At 43.6% G+C, this 14,974-nt stretch overlaps 1 non-coding gene across 1 annotated transcript; it reads right to left on the bottom strand.

Moving 5' to 3' along the window:
• Positions 1–11,050: 11,050 nt before the first annotated feature.
• TRNAW-CCA (transfer RNA tryptophan (anticodon CCA)) lies at positions 11,051–11,122 on the bottom strand. Its single transcript has one exon. It is a non-coding gene; the product is annotated as a tRNA-Trp (tRNA).
• Between the last annotated feature and the right edge of the window lie 3,852 nt (positions 11,123–14,974).

Raw genomic sequence — 14,974 nt, 5'->3', positions numbered from 1 at the left:
CGCCTGTGCTCCTCAATAAGAGAACCCTGGTCTCCTGCATTGTGGGGAGATTCTTCACCGTCTGAGCCGTCAGGGAAGGCCACAATAAGAGTAGCCACTGCAACGAGAAGCCTGTGTCCTGCAACTGAAGTGTAGCCCCTGCTCCCCGCAGCTAGGGAAAAGGCCTCACAGCAACAAAGACTCAGCACAGCAAAAAAAAAAAAATCCCCAATCCCGCACAAGATCCTGGGGTGGTATCGCACCACAATAAGTGTTCTCGGACATAAGGGGGGGACAGCTGAATTTTTGCAAAAGGCAGACAGCCAAGAAGATGGATAAAAATTTATCCTGAAGGAATATACGAAAAGAAATCCTCCTGTAATCCCTGCACGCCAATCTCATTATTATGCAATTGCTATAGCTGTAAACTCATAAAAATTTTGTAGACTCTCAAGTTCTTTTGGAAACAGGCCTGTTTGTAGGAACAAGTCTGGAAACTGGTGACTGAATGGTGAAATGTATGGGTAATGATGTCCATAAAAGCACTCGGAGTTTTTAGCTCCGTGGAGTCTGAAAGCTGAGAAGGCCCTCAGAGGTCCGCCTGCCCCTCTTGCTCCTTCCATTCCACCCCCTGTTGTTGTAAGGGTTAAATCTGGATGCAGTAAGGCCTCAAGGTCGTTGCTTGGAAAGATCACTGTGGTGGTCATGGCTTTGGGGTAGCAGAATTAGGAGCCTGGGTCTGACGAGCATCCGCATCCCTTAGGGATTGTGGGAGCAAACAACTGCTGTCTCCCACCTGGACAAACATGGCTTCCCAGTAACTGGAGGTTTCCTCTTTGCCCCCGCTGCACTAATCCTCTTTAGTTATTTGCTCTAAAGCACTGCCAGGCTGTTACTTTCTTGTTTACAAAGTTTTAATGATTCCTCTATTAAAGAAATCCAAACTTTGTGGTTTGGCATTCAAGGCTTTCTATGATCTGATTCCAAACACGTCTTTTTTTTTTTTTTTTCCCAACCAAGTCTTTTTTTTTTTTTTCCCAGAAAATAACATAAATTTTCATCAATTACACATTTCTATAACAGCATTTGCCAACATTTTTGTAATGTCTTTTTGAGCATTTTCTAGCTAACTTTTTTTTTTCTTTTTTAGAATTTTATTATTTTTTTCTGTTTTTTAGTTCAGATACAATTAACATAGAACATTCTATTAGCTTTAGGTGTACAACATAATGATTCAACATTTGTATGTGTTGTGGAATACTCACCACAGTAAGTCTAGTTAACATCCACCACCAAACATCAAATTTTTGTTCTTATAGGTGCCAAAATGGTAAAGAATCCACCTGCTAATTCAGGAGACTCAAGAGATGAGGGTTTGATCCCTGGGTCAGGAAGATCATCTGGAGAAGGAAATGGTAACCCACTCCAGTATTCTTGCCTGGAGAATCCCATGGACGGAGGAACTTGGTGGGCTACAGTCTATGGGGTCACAAAGAATCAACAAGACTGAACACTCAGACAATGAAAACTTTTAAGATCTAACCAAGGCTTTTGAGCTCATTTTCCTCTTCTTTCTATGCACACCCTTTGTTCCATCAGGTGGATTTTCTGACACTCCCCATACTGGTCTCTTCCATGACTTTGTTAATTTTCTTCTCACTGCCTAAAATTCCCCTCCCATTAATCTGTATCCATCCTTCAAGGCCACACATCTCCTCTGAAAAGCCTTTCCTGGGTGAGGGATACAGAGAATCAGATGGACCTGAGTTTGAGACGATACTCTACTTCCTGGAAGACTTCAGGCAGATTACTGCCTTTCTCTAGGGCTTAGTTTGTTCATCTGTGAAATGGGCAAGTCAACATTCACCTTATAGCCTTATAAAGTGCACATGAGTTATCACTGCAAAGTACTTAGCACAGTTTCTCACACTTGGTAAATGTCAAAGAAAGTTACTTATTGCTCTGATCATTCCAGAGACTTGAGGTCTCGCTTTTCCAGAATTCACTTAGAGCCCCTCCTATACTCTTCCTTGAAAACCTAATTTCACATTTTAGAAATGAGAACACACACTTTATTTTCTCTACCTGATTGACAGAGTCATTGACTCAATGGTCATGAGTTTGAGCAAACTCTGGGAGATGGTAAACTCCGGAGATGGTAAAGCCTGATGTGCTGCAGTCCATGGGGTCCCAAAGAGTCGGACACAACTTAGTGACTGAACAACATTCTGACTGATGGCTCCTTGAAGATGGGATCATGTTTTATTCTAGCTTATGTCCTTGCCTTTGCCCACCAAATATAGGCCCTCAAACCAGAGGCAGAGGTTGGCCTTTTGGGTGTGAAAGTGAATTTGCTTTGCTCTTATTTTTCTCTTCCTTATAAAAACTGACAATAGTTTTAAGGAGAAAAACTAAATTTTTTAGATAGGAGAAACTCAGTTTTGGGGTTTCTGTTTCATTGTAATAGGGTGGCATTCATGCAGTGGCAGGTGAAGACTGATAAATTTTGATTAAATCTTGGAAAACTTCATGGGCTTGCAGGCCATGGTAGTCTCAACTCCTTGGGCCAACCCAACCATATTCCAGCATGCATTTAGAGTTCCCCATGTGCGACACTTTTTGGGGACCAAAAAAAAAGTGGTCTCATATTCTAAAGAGTTAGAAAATATTAGATTCTAATGACCCACTCATGGAAAGATAGAGGACAAACCAAGGAAATAAAACATGTGAGAATTCCTGCAGCAAAGAAAGTAGCATCTAATAGCTAGTCAGACTAACGTTCAAGGGGCCAGACACTTTGGCCCCATGACTTTGACCAGACACTTTGATAGTAGGCCTTTTTCATTAACACTCTAATTAAATCCTCCAAATGTCCTTATAAGAATGCAGATAATGGTCCTCACTTGACAGATGGAGCGATCTGGGTCCAAGTTTACAAGGCAGGTAAGGGGTGGAGTTTGGATTTGAGTCACGTGTTTGCGATCCCACAGCCTGAGTTCTTGGTCCTCTGCGGTGTATATTTTTAGGCTTTCCCACATTTGCCTGACCAGGCGGTGCTTCTGGTTATCCTCTTATTAATGACCCATGAAACTGACCTGAAATACACTTGGGGAAACAGAGCCTCACCACCTCCCTGGGAACAGCCATGACCTTTAATCTCTCCTTGCTGCTTGGCTTCTGCCTAGATGCTCTTGACCCTCTGGTCTCTCCATGATATTTCACTCCTCTGCCAAGGTCTAGCTCAGATGTAGCTAGAAGCTCTCTTTGATTTCAGTAGGCTGATTTACAAAGCCCCTCTTAAGTTTTCCATAAACCTTCCAGGCTGTTACCACTTGGTGTCTCCATCAAGGGCCAAGTTCATGAGCCCCGGCAAAGCTTCTGGACCTCGTGGACACATAATTAAGGTCTACTGAGTTGCAATAGTGTCTCCTCCCCAGGCGCCCGAGTGGCTGAGTCCCGAGTCTGGGGCATCCCAGGTCCAGATCCATGGACTCGGGGTGTGCTGCTGTAGCTGGCAACCTGGTCTAAGTCTGGTTCCAGCGTTTTTCAAGGTTCAGACAGCGTGGCGCTCGCACTCCGGCAGTTCATTAGTTAACGCTCTTGTTCCTCACAGATGTGGCCTCTGTCCCAGCCTCTGAGGTGAGGAGGCACGATTAGGTCACACTGGGCCGTACCTCACCATCCTTTTTGGGGACAACCCTGACCCGTCTTTTCCAGGTTTCATCACAAAGCCCCACACCCCGACTCCCGCCCCCTGTGGCTGCGCCCCAGATGAGTCATCTGGCTTGGGGCTTCATTAGCAACTCTAATTGCCTTTTTGTTTTGGTCCTCTCTGGGGCCTCCTCAGGGCCCAGAGGTGGGGCCTGGGGCCTCTGGCTTCCAGAAATGCCGCCAGCCTCTGTGGGAGCCCGAGATGGGAAGTGCGCCCTCCATCCCGGGGTGAGTCCCTCACGCCACGCCGCGCGCGCGTGGCCGCACCCATCCCCGGGGTGCACTCAGGCGCCACGCAACCCCTGGCCATCCCAGCTCCCCGGCTGCCTGCAATGAGGTCACGGGGTGGGGTCCTGGAGACCCCCTCCAAATAGGGCGGGGGCTTCCCCAACTGGCCTGGGAATGGTCGGAGAGGACGAGAAGGAGGAGATGCTAGCCTGTCTGTCCAACCCACTGTTCCGCCTCTGGAGGTTGCGTGGCTGGCTTGGATCGCCCAGGAAGGGGAGAGGGAAGCAGCAGGGACAGTGAAGGGGCAAGGCGGGGGTCCGACTTCCTCCACTCACCCACGGGGATGGAGAAAAGGGCTAAGCTTTCTCCCCACCACCTTGCCAGTGAGCAGATGGAGCTGCCTTCTCAGTTTCTCTACAATCCCTGTCCTTCTGTCTGAGCTTAATCTCTCTCCCATCCCCAAGAACCCCAAAAGGCGGGGAAGCCGCTGTAATCTACTTCACGTCATTAGAATTTGACGCAGAAGGAAAAGCTTTCCAGAAACAGGTCAACTGCTGGTACCCAAAAAGCCGATAGAGCCCTTTGGACGCCGAGAGCCAGGGCTCCCGGGAGCACCCCCACTTTCTCACTCAGGCCTGAGAGACCTGTGATCAGTTTCTGCCAGCAGTGTGTTTCACAGATCGAGGTCAGCTTAGTGTCCCAAACCACTCAGACTCCAGCAAACGCACAGGGTTTTCTAACCTCTGCCTGCAAGTTCATGTGTGTGCTTGAGGAATGAATGTGAGCTCTGATAAAATCTCAACCTGCATGCGCGGGGTTGGGGGGCACATTTGCAAATCTCTTTTGTTCTGTATCAAGTGTTTTTGCACCTGGAACTCTCTCTTGAAACGATGGCAAGACTGATATCACAGACTTTCTCAAGGAAACAGAAACACACATCACCTACGTTCCCCTTCATCTAAAACCACAAAGATGCTTCTCCTACGATCCTGGCGCAGAAAAACAGCACTGTCGTAACCTCTCTTCCTCCTACCTGCTTCTGAGGCACAACCAGGAAGACCCAGCCACCCGATCCAGTCCATAGCATTGCCGATCAACCGCGACTTCGCAGATTTTGAGCTGAACTCTTTCTCCCTCCCCAGGATATAATATCTGTAACAGTCTTGTCACTCCAAAAGAGAAGCCAAATGATTTATTTAACTTTTAAAAAACGTAGGCTGCAGAACAAGCTTATAAGCACACTTCAGAGAATTTCTGGACTAATGTTACAGTCTTCCATGGGAAAGATTTCTGAGTTAATAGCAAGATCACGGTTTCGGAAGTTAAATTGTCTATAACGGGATAAGAAAACATAGACACTGTGACCTTGGCAATACATGAGCCCGTCAGCACACTGGCAAATGCTGGGCACATCAGATTGGAGACCTGCACATAATTTCTGAGAGAAATGGCATTTTTCATAGACTCAAAAATGGTTCACAGAGGTTCCTGTGACAAGCAGAATAGAAAGTAGGAGAAAACACCACAGCTGAGGATTTCCGACCTCTGACTTATCATTTGTTGACATACTTTCTACAAGTTCCCCATTTCCCTACAAGTAGCCGTCTTAAATCCTTTCAGTAAATATTATTGATGAAAGCCAATAGGAGGGGGGTGGGAAAAAAAAAAAAGAGAAAAAACGCAGAGAAAAGGGAAGCTTACCTTTTCTAGGCATTGCTGATATCAAACCTTCCACCAAATCATGAGGCTTTCTTGCTTCTCTTGTCCCATGAATTCAGAAACCATTAAACAATGTTTCCAGCAGAAATATGTGTTTATTATTTGAAGCGGCTTCAAAACAACTCAAAAAATAGCTTGATGAAAAATAAAGTGCTGGTCCGCGCGTGAGAATACTTTTGAAGCCTGGAGCTCATACTGTTGTACAAAGTTTTGCAACTGTCTTTCTCGGTTTAAACAACCTCCTGCTCCTCCCAGGCACTTGCCAACTTCTATAATTTAAAGCAACTGCGATCCTTCCCATAATACTCACATTTCAAAGAGCTTAATATATACTCTTGTTAGGAATGAGTGGGAGTGGGTGACGTCCTGCAAACCCCAGGCTGAGGCAAATGAAAAGCGAGGGTTTCGGATATCTAAATGGTTCTATTTCTCTCTTTTATCCATTGCTCTCCTCACCATGTTCCTTCTAGTGGCTTTTGCCTTTTAAAGTGATGCTTTAAGACCAAGTGGTATCACTTCATTGGAAGCAAATAGCACATAGGAAAGTTTAGGTCCCTATTTATGGAACAGTGATGCTAGTGAAATTGTGTTTAAACATCACTTTTACTAGCAATTATTTCCATACAATTTCTCCCTAATGCAGCTGTTTGAAAATTTAAATTAGCGTTTTACTAAGAGAGGAAAATATCTAAAATGATGTTATTTGCATTCTGCAAGAAAATTATCGTCTCTGGGAAGGAAAATTTATTTTGCAGTCTATATCCATGTAGCTGAATAAATCTTCTGACATTAGACCTGTAATCACTGTTAGCAGTTTTTACTATTTTCACCACCCTTCCCCAACTGCCATTAAACATACAGATACACGCACACACACACACACACATTTGTGAGTTGAAATTTCAGCCAGCTTCAAGTGTGGTCAACTTAAATTGGTGATTTAAAAATATTTATAGTCTATCTTAAAGCATGTCTTGCTTAGCACCCGATAGAAGGCAAATATTTAATAAACATTTACTGAATGAATAAAATATTGCATGGGTTCAGATCAAGTAACGATTGTGACAATTTTGGTTTGCATTTATGTTCCAGTAGGGAAAGTTAATATGTGGAAGCTTGTACAGAGAGTAAACATTGGACAGCATGCACCTTTGCCAGATTTAATGAATGTTTATGACATAATAAAATTCCCGAAATGAATACAGAAAGCATTCATTAAATAAATAAACCATTCGGCCGAGAAATGGCGGAGAAATATTGACAGAGGCACGATCTATTAAGTAAGCTCACTGTGTAAACTTATGCAAACAAATTTCAAGACAAGAACCTCATTCATTGTTTCAAAACTACAGATTATTTTTCCACTGTGTTTTTGAGTTGTCTTGAGTAACTCTTATTATTCTATGGATAGAGGGTAATAATGCCTCTGAAATAGTGCGAAGAGAGAAGGGATCTACAACTTCAGGGAATGCTCGGGTTTCCTTTGCTATAGAGGCAGAGAACATGGTGGAATATATTTTTGTTTTGGCTTATACTGCGTAGCCGTCCAGAGACACAAGCATAGGTGGTGTCATAGACTTGGATCAGTTATCCCAGATGTGTGAACTCTGATGTGTTACTTACTTTCTTTCTTCTCAGTCCCTTCACTCATATCCAACTCTTTGCGACTTTATGGACTATAGCCCACCAGGCTCCTCCATCCCTGGGATTCTCCAGGCAGGAATACTGGAGTGGGTTGCCATGCCCTCCTCCAGGGGATCTTCCCAGCCCAGGGATAGAACCTGTAGCTTCTGCAGCTCCTGCATTGCAGACAGATTCTTTACCACTGAGCCACAGGGGAAGCCCAATTTCTCTGAGCTGGTTTCTTTAATTAAGAAAGATTAAACACAATTATGTTCAAACAACTTATTTGCATATAACACCTAATACTGCATTTTCAGTAATACTAATAAACATCTTAAAGAAGGCTGTGTGGCAAAGAATTGATGCTTTCACATTATGGTACTGGAGAAGTCCTTTGGATTGGTACTTGAGAGTCCTTTTGATTGCAATAAGATCAAATCAGTCAGTCCTAAAGGAAATCAACCTGGAATATTTACTGGAAGGACTGGTGCTGAAGCCAAAGCTCCAATACTTTGGCCACCTGATGCAAAGAGACAGCTCTTTGGAAAAGATCTTGTTGCTGGGAAAGACTGAAGGCAAAAGGAGATGAAGGTGGCAGAGGTTGGATGGCATCGCTGACTCAATGGACATGAATTTGAGTAAACTCCAGGAGACAGTGGAGGACAGGGGAGCCTGGTGTGCTGCAGTCCATGGGGTTGCAAAGTTGGACATGAGTTGGCAACTGGACCACAACATGTGTAAGGTACTTAGTAAGACCTGATTATGGGATCATTGTGATTTGTCTCAGCACCTAGAGTTATCTCCCCTGACAACTACCAAAATCGGTAATGCACAAGGGATACTGCTAGCAAAATCTTAAACTTGGAGGCATTGGCCTAATAGTCAGGATGTGGTATCTTAGTTCCCTGACCAGGGATGGAACCCAGGCCCTATGCATTGGGATGCTGATTCTTAACCACCAGGGAAGCCTAATAGTCAGGAAGTAGGTGTTAATTTGATACCAAATGCTGGAAAGATGAGACACTGTGTTTTGCTGTGACAACACATTTGATGAAATTAACACCTGCCACAACGTGAAAGTTCACATGCACCAAGTAACCTTGTAGCTCTAGAAGGAGAAAATTGGAGAAACATCATTAGTTGTGTGTGTTGGCCACTATTGACTGCATTTGGCAAATGTTTCAAGAGTGACATGAGCCCAGGAATGAAACAGCTAAGTTACAAAGAGAAATAAAAGGGAATACAGAGACAGTATAAGATCTGATGGCTTGCAAGAGCCTGAAGATTTTTTGAGGGACTTATGTTGCTAAAATAGCCATAAACCTATATGGAAAATGTCATGAAAGAATGAAAATAACTTCTTCCACAAATAAGAAGTGGACTGCCTGGAGGGCTGGCTCTTAAACACACATCTTAGAGGTAGAGGAACTGCTGGTCATTGAGAAAAACAAAGGAGTTCCCCAAAAGAGCAGATCCAAGGCCGCATCCAGAACCTTCTCTGTCCACAAGGTAGAGGGTGGGTATTTCAGCCTGGCCACATATAGCATCAGTGCTGCTGTGATTTCTGTCATTTTTCCTTCCCTGGATGGGGATTTTTATTATGGTTATTCTGTTGCTGTTATACCATTTGTATTGTGTGTATGTATGAGAGAGAATACACTTGTCCTTTTGGTTTCTCCATCACTTTCCTTTTCATTCATAGGACACTGAATCAAGAGATGCCACATCCATGGGACTTCCCTGGTGGACCAGTGGCTAAGACTCCATGCTCCCAATACAGGGGGCCAGGGTTTGATCCCTGGGCAGGTAGCTAGATCCCAATGCCACAACTAAAGCTTCCACATTTCGCAGTGAAGACTAGCAGATCCTGCCTGCCGCAACTAAGACTCAGCACAGTCAAATAGATAGATATTAAGAAAGATGTTGTATCTGGACTTAATAACAAGAAATTCACAGAACCCAGAAGACCTGGACTCTCAACTGGTTGCAGTGACCAGATGGAAGTCGAAATTGTTTCCTTTGAAGAGAGTTAAGTGTGCTCTGTGTTTGAAGAGAGGGAAGGAAATATATTCCATGACCACAGGCTAAGTTACATGGCAGATACTTTTAGTATTTACTGGTGCCTGCATTTTCCTCACCATTTCCCAGCCTCCCTTGCAGTACAGTTGACCATGTGACTGATTTCTGACTAATGGCGTGTAAGCAGAAGTAATATAGATTAATTATGGGCAGCAGTATTTAGAAACTGATATTCTCTGATAGCACAGTTGGTAAAGAATTTGCCTGCAATGCAGGAGACCCTGGTTCGATTCCTGGGCGCGAAGATCCGCTGGAGAAGGGATAGGCTACCCATTCCAGTATTCTTGGGCTTCCCTTGTGGCTCAGCTGGTAAAGAATCTGCTTGCAATGCGAGAGACCTGGGTTTGATCCCTGGGTTGGGAAGATCCCCTGGAGAAGGGAAAGGCTACCCACTCCAGTATTTTGGCCTGGAGAATCCCATGGACTGTATAGTCCATGGGGTCCCAAAGAGTCAGACACGACTGGGCGGCTTGCACTTGCACTTGCTTGCACTATACCTCCTCCACGTTCTTCCTCTCTCCCCTGTCTATAGAGCAAGAAGCAAAAGACTCAGAGGTGCTGGAACCCCATAATAGAAGGAACCCCACACCGCAAGGCATCCCTTAGAAGAGTACTGCCTAGGAGAGTCACCTGGCCTGCATCAGACATTATTTAGTAATATGCAAATGTATACTGGGTGAAGTGACTTACCATGCACACAAATCTATACTGAGTTCCCCCACTGAGTGGGTTAATTTGTAAGGATTAGCTAGCATCAGTTATTCTAATACACATAGCTATCTTGAAAGATTCTTAGAATACTGATTGAGATAATAGATGTAAAAATGCAGAAAGGGCCTAACACAATAATAAGTGCTCAACAAATGATAGTTATTTTTATATTAGGCATTATTTCCCACTTTCTTGCTCTTGCAAAATGAATCTAGCTAAAAGCCAGTTGTATTTTTATAAATTTAGGTTTTCTGCATTGTGTGCTGATGGGCAAAATAAATTGGAAACCATGATAAGATTAGAGACCGAAATAGATGTTGAAAACAAAATTTATTCCCTGTCTTCTAAAACATATGCATTTATTAAGAAAGCTGTCAATACTTTCTTGTCAGATTTTACAAGCAACCTTCAAAGCAGGGGATAAAGAAAGTTATAAATTCCAAGTTACAAATTAAGTACTCTCCTTAGCTTCTAACTGGTATAAACTCCATTACCCAAACATTTGTTTTACTGTGTGTACACAAACAAAGCCATCCTTTTGACACTGACTGTTCCAGGCTGCTCCTCTGTAGGAATGGGTGACTATCTCATTAATACTAGTTGAGAGCTAATTTTTCTGAGAATTACCCTCTACTCAGGCCATATTTTTTCTTTTTTTATACCAGTTTTGAACTGCTCCAGGCGGAGGTACAGAAAGATGTAGTGGATACATTTTGTTTCTACCTCAGGTATTTTGAGCAATTCCCAATAGACATGTGGCTTTCTTCATTCCACAAACTCTTTCAAAAAAGACCCAGACCTTTTTCTCTTCCACTATTTAAAAGCAACAGCAATTATCATTACAAACATTCATTGAGCACCAGCTGAAGTGAGGTGAAGTCGCTCAGTCGTGTCCGACTCTTTGTGACCCCGTGGACTGCAGCCCACCAGGCTCCTCAGTCCGTGGGATTCTCCAGGCAAGAATACTGGCGTGGGTTGCCATTTCCTTCTCCAGGGGATCTTCCCGACCCAGGGATCGAACCCGGGTCTCCTGCATTGGAGGCAGATGCTTTAACCTCTGAGCCACCAGGGAAGCCCTGAGCACTAGCTATGTACTAGGAATTGTTTTATTGCTCTGTAAATGTGTTAACTCATTTCATTCTTTCAACAATTCTATAAGGTAGATACTAACTTTATTCTTATTTTATGGTTGGGAACCTAGAGTTCAGAGAGGTTACAGGACTAATTCCAGGTCACACAGCCAGTAAATAGAAAAACTGGGATTTGAACTTAGATTGCCTGGTTGCAGTACCTGAAGTTTTAAATGCTGGTTAAAGCACATTTTTCATGTCAAATAAAGAGAATATGCATACATCATGTATTTTCCTTAGTATCCATTGCCCTGGAGATGAGTACTGATTACCTCTGAAAGACACTCTAATTTCTTAGAGGCAGCAGATTGTTTTCTTTGGAATACATTCACTTCCCTATCTGAATATAAAGTTTGAACATTTTTCATTTATTAAGCTTTGTGTTCTTATAGTTGACTTTGTTTCTTTTCTTTTGCGTGCATAAAGCAGCCAAGTTTCAAATATCCTGAAACCCAGGTGGCTTCATGTGAAGATGTTGAAGAGGCCAAAGGAGAAATGAACCTTGTTGGGAAACTGTCTTCCTCTTGGAAGAGGTTATTAAAGTTTGGAGATTGGAGACCAAATAAAATGTTATTTATTGAGAGTGGTAGGAAACACAGTCATCCTTCAGTATCTAGGGGACTGGTTCCAGGACCTTGGTAAATTAGTTGTTCAGTCTTTGTGACCCCATGGACTATAGCCAGTCAGGCTCTTATGTCCATGGAAGTCTCCAGGCAAGAATACTGGAGTGGGTTGCCATTTCCTTCTCCAGGGGATCTTCCCAACACAAGGATCAAATCCAGGTCTCCTGCATTGCAGGCGTATTCTTTACCATCTCAGCAACCAGGACCCTGGCAGATGCCAAAATCTGAGCATGCCCAAGTCTCTTACGTAAAATGACGTAGTATTAAAATTTGCATATAACCTATCACATTTTTCCTGTATACTTTATATCATCTCCAGAATACTTACAATATCTAACACAATGTAAATACTATGTAAATAGTTGTAAATATAGTGCAGATGTTATGTAAACATTTGCTAGTGTGCAGCAAATTCAAATTTTGCTTTTGGGAACTTTCTGAAATTAAAAAAATTTTTTTTTTCTATTTGCGTTTGATTGAATCTGCAGATGTGGAACACATGAATATGGAGGGCTGACTGTATGTAATTCAATCCTGACTTCAAGGTATAGCCACATAGGAGATACTGCTCCTCTCCCAATTGGCAGGTGGTACACAGATGTGTACTGTCTGCTCATCACTGTTGGGTGTGAGAGGCACATATGGGGCAGAAGACACTTCTTTGAGCCTGAAGTCTCCAGCTCACCTTTTATGAGTTTTGGTCATGGGGACCCAATCTGAAGGCCCTTGTTTTGCTTTCTTGGTGATATAAGGTAGCAGATCTGCCTGGTGAGAATAGTCTAAATTAGGAAAAGAGACAGCTTATTTGTATTAATAGATGCAGGATCTCAGATTTGGAAGAAGCCATGAGGGTATTTTCATTTGCTCTCATACTCGTCATGATCCGTCTGCAGAATCTTGGCAGATGGTGACTCCACTCCACTTGATGATTCCCCGGGGAAGGAGCCGTGCCTTCACAAGGCATAGAAGAATCCTCTGAGGCACAGCAACTGTTCCTGCTCTGCTTTCCACCCATAAAAGCCTTTACAGGAACTGAAAGCAATGCCCAGCTTTCCCCTCCCCCACTTCTCCCACTTCCCTTTTCCAAGTTCAAGGATTCTGGCTCTTTTAGACTGTTCTTCAGGCAGCATGACTGCAATTAGGTCACTATCTTGGTTGGTTGCCCTTCTGTGAATCAATATCCAATTAATGGCTAAATGACTCACGAACGCTGTTGTCAGGTTACCAGGAAATCAACAGTTGGAGGTATATATAGTCTTGAATCTGCCTCAAAATGTACCTCAAATGAGAAGCGGTCTCGTTTGCCCGTATGGCCTCTGTATGTCTGGCTCACCGGTGTCACCGCGTTTGCAGATGCCTCACTCAGCTCCTGAATTTCTTCCCTCAGCAGAATCTTCTTTCATGAGTCGATTGTTCACCATTTAGAATCTGCAGAACCAGTCCGATCTCTCCCTGGCATTGTTCTTGTTTTTTTCTGATGCCTGCTAAGTCTCATTTATTAAAGATAGAACATTGCCGTCGGGTTTAATCTCTCTAAAGCCTATCTGTTGTTGTTGTTCAGGCTCTGAGTCATACCTGACTTGGCGACCCCATGGACTGCAGCACGCCCGGTTTCCATGTCCTTCACTATTTTCCCTCAAACCCACTTCTCCTGAGTTGCTTGGTTCTGTCTTCAAGTCCACAGTCTGCTCAGGTTCTCTGGCTTTTAAACAGGTTATTGTTTTCACTCCTTCTTTCACTCTCCCAGAACACTCCATCATTAAATCTTGATAGTCCTTTCTTTATTATGTCTCTAAAATATGACATCCCAGGGCACTTATTTATTGCAATTTATTCATCCCAGTGTCTCCCCGGATTGTTGTCTATGAAATCATATTCTGAAATGTTCCATGGAGAGGGACATAATGATGAAATAAATTTGTGAAAGTGTTAGTTGCTTAGTCGTGTCCAGCTGTTTGCAGTCCCATGGACTGTAGCCTGCTAGGCTCCTCGGTCCATGGAATTCTCCAGGCAAGAATACTGGAGTGGGTGGCCATTTCCTTCTCCAGGGGATCTTCCTGAGCCAGGGATCGAACCTGGGTCTCCTGAATTGCAGGCAGATTCTTTACCACTGAGCCACCAGGGAAGCCCCAAACCCGTCTGCATGACAATTATACATGATACTCCCTTAGCCTGCATGGGCCGCCGTAACAGAGCAGTGGTTCAAACAATAGCTATTTCCTTTCTCACAGTTCTGGAAGCTGGAGGGCGGGTCAGGGTGCTCGCATACTCAGGTTTTGGGGGAGTCTCTTCCCATTGTGGTGGGTGCTTTCATGCGGTCATCCCATGGTAAAAAGAGATATGTCTCCAGTCTCTTCCTTTTCTTTTCTAAAAAATAAACAAATGGTTTGGCCTTGATGTGAGGCGTATGGGGTCTCGGGTTCCCAACCAGTGATCAAACTTGTGCCCCCTTGGAGTGGAAGCACAGAATCCTAACCACCGGTCCACCAGGGACGTCCCTCTTCTTTTTCTTATAGGGGCGCTAATTTAATGATGGCCCTCCTCTCACGACAGCAAAACCTAAATTACCTCCCAGAGGCCTCATCACTGAATATCGGGTTGTCCAAAATGTTCGTTCGTGTTATGGAAAAATCCAAACTAATGTTTTTGCCAACCCAATGCCATCAAGTTGAATGTTAGGATTTCAACATATGAATTTTTGAAGAACGCAATTCAATACATAACATTCTGCCCCTGACTTCCCCTCAGTTCATGTTGTTTTTACATTCAGAATGCATTCATCTCATCCAAACAGCCCCCACCGTCTTAACTTTTTCAGGACCAAAAAAAGTTTAAACTACAAATTCTCATCTCATATCATTAAATCAAATATAGGTGAACCGTGAAGTAAGACTCATCCTAAGGCAAGATTCCTCTCCTGCTATGAACCTGTGAAGCCAGATGAGTTACATGCTTCCAAGATACAATAGTGGTGCAGTATGAGAAAGACAGTCTCATTCCAAAAGGGAGAACGAGGGAGGAAAGACGAGGTGATTGACCTGGGCAAGCCCCAAATGCATTATGTCGGTCTGCATTAGATTTAAGACTCCGGAATAATCCTCTTCAGACTTTGGTTCAGTGCTCTGCCCTTCAGACTCACTGAGGGGGTTGTCATCCCCATGTCTCAGTGGG

The sequence above is a fragment of the Capricornis sumatraensis genome, chromosome 7 (genome assembly GCF_032405125.1).
Source record: "Capricornis sumatraensis isolate serow.1 chromosome 7, serow.2, whole genome shotgun sequence".
NCBI lineage: Eukaryota > Metazoa > Chordata > Mammalia > Artiodactyla > Bovidae > Capricornis > Capricornis sumatraensis.
The sequence above is the reverse complement of the archived record's forward strand: the minus strand, read 5'-3'. Positions and strand labels throughout refer to the sequence as shown.